At 39.9% G+C, this 11474-nt stretch overlaps 2 non-coding genes across 2 annotated transcripts; both read left to right on the top strand.

Annotated features, from left to right (window-relative positions):
• The first annotated feature begins 8334 nt into the window (after positions 1 to 8334).
• Positions 8335 to 8441, top strand: LOC116118652. Its single transcript, XR_004126184.1, has one exon. It is a non-coding gene; the product is annotated as a small nucleolar RNA R71 (small nucleolar RNA).
• Positions 8442 to 10665: 2224 nt separating this feature from the next.
• LOC116118651 lies at positions 10666 to 10772 on the top strand. Its single transcript, XR_004126183.1, has one exon. It is a non-coding gene; the product is annotated as a small nucleolar RNA R71 (small nucleolar RNA).
• The last annotated feature ends 702 nt before the right edge of the window (positions 10773 to 11474 follow it).

An 11474-nucleotide genomic window follows, 5' to 3' on the forward strand; every position in this document is an offset into this window, starting at 1 on the left:
TCCACTAATGTAGAATTTCACATCACCTTGGATCAATAGGTCTTTGTAAAGGTTGTAACGTTAGGCCAGGGTATGGGTTCCAAGAAAATGATATGAATTAAAAAGTAAGAGAACTCAATTTTCCTCATGCAACTCTAAAATCAAATCGAACTCCACTTCTTCTCAACCACCAACCAATATGTCCACTAATTTACAACCCTCAAACTTGTATCTTTTGTTTTTTTTTTTTTTTTTAATAAACTCAATAAATGCGGCAAGGGAGATGCATCTAAGGTGTACGTGACGTTTTTATACCAGAGATTGCCAAGTACTGCTAGGCAGTTTTTAAGACGGGTTCTGGTTTCCAGCCGAAATACCTTTAAACTAGGCATAATGTTTTTTTTTTTTTTTTTTTTTTTAAGAATAAGACGGCTGAAACATGCACATCCCCACTGATTTTACCGACACTCCACAACCCCCAACCAATTTCTTCGCATGCGTGGGTTGTGACAACCACAACCCCCAACTCGTAATAAGCTTGAAGAACAATAAAGCCTCTTAATGATAAAACAGGTAGGATTGTGTTTTAGGCTCAAAATCTGGATAGGGTAAATATTAAGTTCAAAGAACGACAAAGAAGACAAGGCTAAATTGTGTTTAAAAAGGCTTAAAGGGCTAACTAGCGATGACAAACGAGGGTTGGCTTGAAAGGCTCAATCGGTCCAAAAACAGCCTAAATCATTTCCTAAGTGATGTGAATTCTAGGATTTCGCCTTGAGTGATTATCAAATGAGTTCTAGAGTTTGTTGAAATCACAATAAAGTTCATGTAAACTTCATACATAACACATCTCTAAGTAGGTGACTGAACCACTTTCAATCCACAGTTCACTAGGGTCTCAACTTCATGTCATTAATATTCACATATATCCATAAGCAAAGGTAAAAATTAATGTCCTCCATTAGTTCTATGTTATTGCAATCACATTTTTATCATAGACATATGACTTCATCCAAGAGACAAAAATAAACCTCACAACCTAAAATGAAAGAATAAATAAAAATGCTCTCTAAATCCATACAAAAACAAATTCTGCTCAATTTAAGTATCTTAAATTCCTAACCCCAACCAATAAAATCAACATTGTCCCCAATGTTAAGCGTAAGAGTAAAAGAAAGAAAACGTTACCGCATTCCTCAACAAAATAAAGCCGTCCAGTCGTATACAGTCATTCTATCAAAACAAAAAAACCACTAAACAGACCTTATCGACCATCAGAGTTATGCAAAATAAAAGAATGGATAAAAAAGAGCATGAACAAAGAAAAAACAAAAACAATCAAACAAACAGACTAACAGTTCACAAAAGGACACGCAGTAGACAAAATGAAAGTACATCAAAACAAAAAAATAACAGCGACCAAAACAAACTGCACTATAACATCAACTAAAGTCTACTCCTCCATACTCTCCTCAGAATCCTCATCAGGAACATCACCGTGCTCCTCATCCGTCGGGTACACAAAATCAGTCCATTCACACCCTGGTGCTGCAATCCCAGCATGTGCAAATTGCAATCTTTGCATCTCATGTTGCACCCTCATTTGCCCACTCATCCATGTCATCTAGGCCTCTTGATGATTCTGTTGCTGTTTCACTTGTTCAATGTCTTCATTTAGCTTCAACAATTGATCTTTTTGGGAAAGCTTCAACGATGAAGATGCTTTAGTCTTGGGTACCTCTACTCTGCCCCCACTGGTTAAATTTTGTAGAAACTGCACTGTAAGACACACTCCTTGCGAAATAAAAACTTCTTCAGCATTCAATGGCACTTCCGCTTGTGTACACAATGCAGTGATCAAGTGAGGAAAATAAAAGCCCGTCTTGGTACGCTTTGCCGAATGTGTAATCTCTTGAAAAATAATTTCACCCACATTCATCCTCTTCTGGCGGATAGCATACATTAAGATCACCCTAGCTTTACTAACAGTACTCACGTGCTTGGATGGCATCAATCGAGAGCATATCAAATATAACCACATGCGCGAGATTGAGTCCAAGAACTTACTTTCAAAGTGGATGTGTTCCCCAGCTGCAATAAACCATGTAGCTCTTCCCTCAGTCAAAGTGTTAATTACTGCGTCAAAATCTACTTGTTGCTTGAATGCGGCATAGGCATCGTCATCGAACTCAACTTGTGGCAGCCCATAAAATTCATTAATCGCAGCGGCATTAAACACTATCTCTTTACCTCTTACTACGGTTCTCCCGTCAACGCTATCCGAAGCGTTGGCATAAAACTCTTTTACCACAAAGGCAACAGCAAGCGCCGAGGGCTCTTTGTAAATTTTCTCCCAACCTAGAGCTTGAATCACATCAGTTATTCCCTCAAAAGCTTCTGTAAATACCAGCCCTCGTTCTTCAATAAATCGCCCCGGTTGTTTTGCAAAATTTTCATACCTTTCCTGGGCAGCCTGGCTAACAAACCGGGAATCACTGGAAGCCTACCCTTTACCTTTTTCCCTCCTATCAATTCTGGCTTTTCTTTTGGGTGCCATTTATCACTATTTCAAACTCAATCCAAATGCTCAGTGAAATCACCCTTAATCTCAACGAAAATCACCTCACTCCCACAAAAATCAACAACCCTTCTTCAATCAAACACAATCAGAGAAAAAAACACTCCCACGAAAATCAAAAAATCTCTATCAATATTCACAACCAACACAAAATCATCCACACTTCCACAAAACTCAGATCAATGGATTCCACCCTTCCACACTCAATATTTCAATGCAAAATGGTTGAGAAACACTTACTTAAATCTTGATCTGTCCAAAAACGCCTTGAATTGAACTGGATTAGAAGAAGTTTCAAAAATCCCCAAATCTCTTGTGAAACCCTAACCTTGAAGTTTGCGAAAAAAATTCCACTTGCTCCCTTTAATCTGTGAAATTGGATATGAAAGTGAGTGTTTTAGTGATCACTGGAGTAAACAAATTGAATGATTTAAACGAAAATTGGTGGAGAGCAATTGTGGGAGAGAAGCATGTAATGAAAAGTGTTTGACAATAGAAGAAGAAAACTACTGATTTAAACGCAATATTCCGTTGCCTGGTGCGATCATTGCAGCGATCGTATGCATCACTGCGACGATCACTGTTATCGTCGCGACGTCACTGGATTCAAGCTCGCTGCAGCGATGACACTCGTTGCCGCGACGAGCGTGATTAATATCAGATGTCGTCCATCATGCGCGTAAGTCATGCTCGCTGTAACGATTAAATGTACCGCTGCAACGAGTGTGATCGGTCTTCTGCTTGATCCTTGAGTGCATTTTGTCAATCACTGGAAAAACAGTCTGAAATCCTGAGTCAAAAACTAAAAATGCAACATGCCCACACACAAAAATAAAAATAAAAATACTAACTAAAAATGCACTAGATAAAATAAAATAACATAACATAAAATAAAATACAACCGGAATCGAAAATTTGGGTTGCCTCCCAAAAAGCGCTTGTTTAAAGTCTTAAGCTCGACTCCTTTTCTGTCATCAATTCAGATTCTGAAGAAGAATTGAACCCTCTCGTTAGCATTTCCATTCTCAATATAAGGTTTCAATCTTTGCCCGTTGACTTTGAATGTTCCCTTCGTCGGGTGGTGAAGCTCTATCGCCCCATGCGGAAACATGCGATGAATGATGAACGGGCCAGACCATCTTGAGCGCAATTTTCTGAGAAAAAGTCGTAGTCTCGAGTTGAACAACAGCACCTTGTCGCCCTCCTTGAATTCCTTGTTCACAATGTGTTTGTCATGCCACTGTTTAGTCTTTTCTTTGTAAATCTGGGCATTCTCGTATGCATCATTACGGAACTCTTCCATCTCATTGAGTTGCAGTAAACGTTTTGCCCCAGCAGCTTGTAGATCAAAATTCAGAAACTTTACTGCCTAATACGACCTATGCTCTAACTCCACTGGCAAGTGACAAGCTTTTTCGTAAACCATCCTATAGGGCGACATTCCTATTGGTGTTTTGAATGCCGTCCTATACGCCCATAGTGCATCATCAAGCTTAGTTGCCCAATCTTTCAAGAGGTGTTCACTGTCTTCTCCAAGATTCGTTTTATCTCCCTATTCGAAACTTCGACTTGGCCACTGGTTTACGGGTGATATGGGGTTGCAACTCGATGTGTAACTCCATACTTGCTAAACAATGCTGTGAATTGACAATTGCAAAAGTGAGAACCACCATCACTGATAATGGCTCTTGGCGTGCCAAATCTTGAAAAGATATTCTTCTTCACGAACTTGATAATGACACGAGCATCGTTTGTTGGTAACGTGGCAGCTTCCACCCACTTCGACACATAATCTATAGCAACCAAAATGAAATAGTTAGAAAACGAAGATGGAAAAGGTCCCATAAAATCTATCCCCCAAACATCAAACAATTCTACTTCTAGGATATTATTTAAAGGCATAGCATTTCTCCTAGAAATATTCCCAACCTGTTGACATTCATCACAACTCATCACAAAATGAAAAGCATCTTTAAAAAGAGTAGGCTAGAAAAATCCCGATTGAAGAACTTTTGCGACGGTCTTTGTCGAACCGAAATGACCACCAACTTCCATTGAGTGACAGTGATGAAGTATATTCGTCATCTCTTCCTCTGGCACACATCGTCTTATCATCTGATCATCGCAATGCTTGTACAAAAATGGATCCTCCTAGAAGTCATAATTTAAATATGCAAAAAATTTCTTTCATCTTTGGGAGTTCATTCCAGGGGGCATAACCTTTCTCGCCAAGTAGTTAGCAATGTTCGCGAACCATGGTCCTTCTTGAATAGCAAACAATTGCTCATCCGGGAAGTATTCTTTGATTGGCTCTTCTTCCTCTCGAACTTCTTCATTGGACTCCAATCGGGATAAATGGTCAGCCACTTGATTTTTTGTTCCTTTCTTGTCCTTAATCTCCAAGTCGAATTCTTGTAGGAGCAATACCCATCGCAATAATCTTGGCTTGGAGTCCCGTTTTGCTAGGAGGTGCTTCAATGCAGTATGGTCTGTGTACACGATGACTTTGGTACCTAGCAAATAAGAACAAAACTTATCAATAGAAAATACTACTGCTAAAAATTCTTTCTCAGTAGTGGCATAATTCAGCCGTGGTCATATTAAAGTCTTATTGGCATAATAAATCACATGCAAGACTTTACCTTTTCGCTGTCCTAAAACAGCCCCTAAAGCATAATCACTTGCATCACACATGAGTTCAAAAGGTAGTTCCCAATCGGGCACAACAATAATAGGAGCAAAAATTAATTTTTCTTTTAAGCACTTAAATGCATCTAAACACTCTTGACTGAAATTAAAAGAAACATCCTTAGCTAATAAATCACAAAGAGGTTTAGAGATTTTAGAAAAATCTTGTATGAATCTCCTATAAAAGCCTGCATGCCCAAGGAAGCTTCTGACAGCCTTCACTGAATTTGGAGGTGGTAGTTTCTCAATAACTTCAATCTTCGCTCGATCCACCTCAATGCCATTCGCTGATATCCGATGACTCAACACAATCCCATCTCGTACCATGAAATAGCATTTTTCCCAATTTAGCACCAAGTTAGTGTCAACACATCTCTGCAAAACATTAGACAAGTTAGTTAAACAATCATCAAAAGAATTTCTAAAAACAGAAAAATCGTCCATGAAAACTTCAATGGACTCCTCAACCATATCAGATAAAATTGAGATCATGCAACGTTGAAAAGTTACAGGAGTGTTCCACAAGCCAAAAAGCATTATTCGATAGGCGAATGTTCTGTATGGGCACGTGAAAGTCGTCTTCTCTTGATCTTCCGGCGCTATGGCAATTTGGTTGTAGCCTAAATATCTATCTAAGAAACAGACATTTGATCGATGAACGGCAATGGAAAATAGTCCTTACAAGTCGTGAAATTTAGCTTGCGATAGTCGATACATACTCTCCATCCTGTGACTGTTTGTGTTGGAATTAACTCGTTGTTATCATTCCGGACCACTGTCATTCCTCCCTTTTTTGGTACCACTTGGATTGGACTCACCCATGCACTATCTGAAATTGGATATATTATTCCTGCATCTAAAAGCTTCAACACCTCTTTCTTGACCACTTCTTGCATTGATGGATTCAATCTTCTCTGTGGTTGGACAGTAGGCTTGAAACTTTCCTCCATTAAGATCTTGTGCATGCAGATTGAAGGACTGATACCTTTGATATTCACAATTGTCCATCCAATGGCCTTCTTGTACCTTCTCAAAATGTGCAGCAACTTTTCTTCCTTTACAACACTCAAAGAAGCATTAATAATGACTGGAAAAATTTTACCCTCTTCTAAAAAAGCATACCTTAAATGAGATGGTAGTTGCTTGAGCTCAAGTGTAGGCGCCTTTATGATTGGTAAAGTTGATTGAGACTCTACAGCTCTAATTTCTCTGATCAATTTACCCTCGGGATGACCTAAGGGTGGTAAAGCTCTTAAGTATCTTATACACTCACTTAACTCTTCACTATCAACTTCATCCTCCTGGTCTCTAGAATTCATCAAACAATTCTCTAAAGGCAGAATTGGGTAGTTCTCTTCAAAATTCTGCTCCACTATGGTGTCGAGAACATCAATCTTAAAGCATGAATCTAACTCAGACGAACGCTTCATAGACTTAAACATATCAAATTCTACTTGCTCATCTTCTACTCTTAAGATCAATTTCCCTTGGTGGACATCTATCAATGTTCTACCCGTGGCCAGAAAAGATTGCCCTAAAATCAAAGGTATTTCCCTATCTTCCTCCATATCTAGCACTATGAAGTCTACTGGGAATATCAGTTTATCTACCTTAATCAGGACGTCTTCGACTACCCCCCAGGATATATGATCGATCGATCAGCTAATTGGAGAGACACGATGGTTGGCTTCACTTCTTCCAATCCAAGCTTCCTGTAAATGGAAAACAACATTAAGTTACTACTAGCCCCTAAATCGCATAGCAATTTATCAAAATAACAACTACCAATAATACAAGGGATAGTAAAACTCCCTAGATCTCGTAGTTTAGGTGGTAGTTTCTTTTGAATTAGCGCGTTGCATTCCTTTGTTAACATGACCTTTTCGTGTTCCTCGAATTTTCTCTTGTGCGTGAGGATCTCCTTCAAAAACTTTGCATACTTCAGCATCTGTTCAAGCATATCAACAAACGGAATATTAATATGTAAACTTCGAAACATGCCAATGAACTTACCGAATAGCTTGTCAAGCTTCTGATTCTTCAACCGTTGTGGGTACAGCAAGGTTGCCTGGCTTAAGGAAGTTTTCTGCTCAGATGCACGGTTGTCGCGACCACCAAATTCATCGCAGCGGCGATCGTTGGATAATCCTGACGAAATTTGAATAACATCACGGTCGCCACGGCGACCATTTTCATCGCCGTGGCTATCGTCCTTCCTTTTCACAGAATTTTCTTCCTTCTCATGCTCGCCGCAGCCACCATCTTCATCGCCGCGGCGACTGTTCTTCTGATCATCCTTCAGGTTTTGTTCTATCCTCTGTTTTTCGCCCTCCGAATTTTCTAAATTTCTTCCACTCCTCAGGGTGATTGCATGTGCTTGTTCCTTGGGATTTTTCTCTGTATCACTCGGTAAAACCCCTTGACCTCTTCCCGCTAATATGTTGTGAATCTGCCCAATTTGAGTCTCTAGGTTCCTTATAGATGCAGATTGGTTCTGAACCAAGACGTCAGTCTTCTCAAACCTCTTGCTTGTCTCCTCAATGAACTTGGTTAATGCATTTTCCAAGTTTGATTTTTGCTCTTGAGGTTGAAAAACAGGTGCTTGTTTTTGCTCATTGTTGTTGCTCCATGAAAAATTCGGGTGTTTCCTCCATGCTGGATTATACATATTGGAATACGGATTTCCTTGCCCTCTTTGGAAATTGTTGATGTAGTTGGCTTGTTCAGGCTGACCAAACTGGTTTCCCTCTTGGCAATCGTTCGACGCATAATTTCCTGCACAAAGTTCACATGTTAGAGAGGAAGATTCAATTGCCTTTATTTTCAGCATATTACCTAATTGCTTCTGGATGTTCATAAGTTGAGCAGCTAATGCAGTGTAACTGTCGACTTTGTGTACTCCCGCTGATCTCCTTGTTGAATTTATTTTTGGAGTCCTCATATAATTGTTGTTCGCCATCACCTTGATCAGATTGTATGCTTCCGCTGGCATTTCGGTGTTCAAGGCTCCCCCACTTGCAACATCAATCATGGCTTGAATGGTTGGTAGCAAACCTTGGTAGAACGTTTGCACTTGTGACCAGATTGGTATACCATGGTGTGGGCACCTCCGTAAAAGATCCTTAAACCTTTCCCATGCTTCATACAATGACTCTGAATCTTGTTGATAAAAATTGGTAATCTCACTCCTCAGTTTGGCCGACTTGGCAAGTGGAAAGTATTTAGTGAGGAACGTTTGAGCCAACTCATTTCACATTGTGATGCTCCCAGATTGTAATGAAATCCACCAAGCCTTAGCTTTATCCCGAAGAGAAAATGGGAAAATCCTTGGTTTGATTGCATCCTTGGATACTACATTATGCTTGAATGTGTCGTACAACTCCAGAAAATTTGTGATATGCAGGTTAGGATCATCATTAGGTAACCCAGCGAATTGGATCGACTGCTGAATCATTCCGATAATTGCTGGCTTAATCTCAAAATTGTTCGCTTGAACGGGTGGTCTCCTGATGCTTGAATAACAACTATCGACAGTAGGACTAGAATAGTCCTTCAATGCTCTCTGAACTGCTTCTGCACCACCCACTGTATCTCCTCTGAAGATATGCTCATTCTCAACCTCTTGATTTTGCACATTCGAATTGACAAATCCTGTGTTAGCCATGGCTCTTTCAGATTCAGCTTGCCTCTTTTCCTTTCTCAACTGTCTAGCGGTTTGTTTGATCTCAAAATCTAGTGGATTAAGATCACCCCTACCTCTCGAACGTAAACTCTCCAGATTCTAGCTGAAAACAACAAACAAATCAAACACAAATAAAAAATTTCAGTAGACAAAAATAATTAAAAAAAAAATCAAATTAGCAACTAAATATTTCGTATTGATATTGGTAAAACAAAATAGTTCCCCGGCAACGGCGCCAAAAACTTNATGTTCTACCCGTGGCCAGAAAAGGTCGCCCTAAAATTAAAGGTATTTCCCTATCTTCCTCCATATCTAGCACTATGAAATCTACTGGGAATATCAGTTTATCTACCTTAATCAGGATGTCTTCGACTACCCCCCTAGGATATGTGATCGATCGATCAGCTAATTGGAGAGACACGGTGGTTGGCTTCACTTCTCCCAATCCAAGCTTCCTGTAAATGGAAAACGACATCAAGTTAATACTAGCCCCTAAATCGCATAGCACTTTATCAAAATAACAACTACCAATAATACAAGGGATAGTAAAACTCCCTGGATCCCGTAGTTTAGGTGGTAGTTTCTTTTGAATCAGCGCACTGCATTCCTCTGTCAGCATGACTTTCTCGTGTTCCTCAAATTTTCTCTTGTGCTTGAGGATCTCCTGCAAAAATTTCGCATACTTCGGCATCTGTTCAAGCATATCAACAAAAGGAATATTAATATGTAAACTGCGAAACATGTCAATGAACTTACCGAATTGCTTGTCGAGCTTCTGATTCTTCAACTGTTGTGGATACGGCAAGGTTGACTGGTTTGAAGGATTATTCTGCTCATTTGTACGGTCGCCGCGGTGATCGTAGGATAATCCTGACGAAATTTGAACATTTTCACGGTGGCCGTGGCGACCAGTTTCATCGCCGCGGCGATCGTTCTTGCGATCGTTCTTCAGGTTTTGTTCTATCCTCTGTTTTTCACCCTCCGATTTTCCAAATTTCTTCCACTCCTCAGGGTGATTGCATGTGCCTGTTCCTTAGGATTTTTCTCTGTATCACTCGGTAAAACCCCTTGACCTCTTCCCGTTAATATGTTGTGAATCTGCCCAATTTGAGTCTCTAGGTTCCTTATAGATGCAGATTGGTTCTGAACCAGGAAGTCGATCTTCTCAAACCTCTTGCTTGTCTCCTCAATGAACTTGGTTAATGCATTTTCCAAGTTTGATTTTTGCTCTTGAGGTTGAAAAACAAGTGCTTGTTTTTGCTTATTGTTGTTGCTCCATGAAAAATTTGGGTGTTTCCTCCATGCTGGATTATACGTATTGGAATACAGATTCCTTTGCCCTCTTTGGAAATTGTTGACGTAGTTGGCTTGTTCAGGCTGAGCAAACTGATTTCCCTCTTGGCAATCGTTCGACGCATGATTTCCTGCACAAAGGTCACATGTTAGAGAGGAAGATTCAATTGCATTTATTTTCAACACATTACCTAAGTGCTTCTGGATGTTCGTAAGTTGAGCAGCTAATGCAGTGTAACTGTCGACTTCGTGTACTCCCGCTGATGTCCTTGTTGAATTTCTTTCTGGAGTCCTCATATAATTGTTGTTTGCCATCACCTCGATCAGATTGTATGCTTCCGCTGGAGTTTTGGTGTTCAAGGCTCCCCCACTTGCTGCATCAATCATGGCTTGAAGGGTTGGTAGCAAACCTTGGTAGAACGTTTGCACTTTTGACCAGATTGGTATACCATGGTGTGGGCACCTCCGTAAGAGATCCTTAAACCTTTCCCATGCTTCATACAATGACTCTGAATCTTGCTGATAAAAATTGGTAATCTCACTCCTCAGTTTGGCCGACTTGGCAGGTGGAAAGTACTTAGTGAGGAATGCTTGAGCCAACTCATTCCACGTTGTGATGCTCCCAGATGGTAATGAAATCAACCAAGCCTTAGCTTTATCCCGAAGAGAAAATGGGAAAAGCCTTAGTTTGATTGCATCCTCGGATACTCCGTTATGCTTGAATGTGTCGCACAACTCTAGAAAATTTGCGATATGCAGGTTGGGATCATCATTAGGTAACCCAGCAAATTGGATCGACTGCTGAATCATTCCGATAATTGCTGGCTTAATCTCGAAATTGTTCACTTGAACGGGTGGTCTGCTGATGCTTGAATAACATCCATCAATAGTAGGACTAGAATAGTCCTTTAATGCTCTCTGAACTGCTTCTGCACCACCCACTATATATCCTCCGACGATATGCTCATTCTCAACCTCTTGATTTTGCACATTCGGATTGACAAATCCTGTGTTAGCCATGGCTCTTTCAGATTCAGCTTGCCTCTTTTCCTTTCTCAACTGTCTAGCGGTTCGTTCGATCTCAAAATCTAGTGGATTAAGATCACCCCTATCTCTTGAACGTAAACTCTCCAGATTCTAGCTGAAAACAACAAACAAAACAAATCAAAAATAAAAATTAATTAGTAAATAGAAATAAAACAAATCAAATTAGCAACTAAGTATTTCGTATTAATATTGGTAAAGCAAAATAGT

This window comes from Pistacia vera, unplaced genomic scaffold, assembly GCF_008641045.1.
Source record: "Pistacia vera cultivar Batoury unplaced genomic scaffold, PisVer_v2 Contig851, whole genome shotgun sequence".
NCBI classification, from domain to species: domain Eukaryota; kingdom Viridiplantae; phylum Streptophyta; class Magnoliopsida; order Sapindales; family Anacardiaceae; genus Pistacia; species Pistacia vera.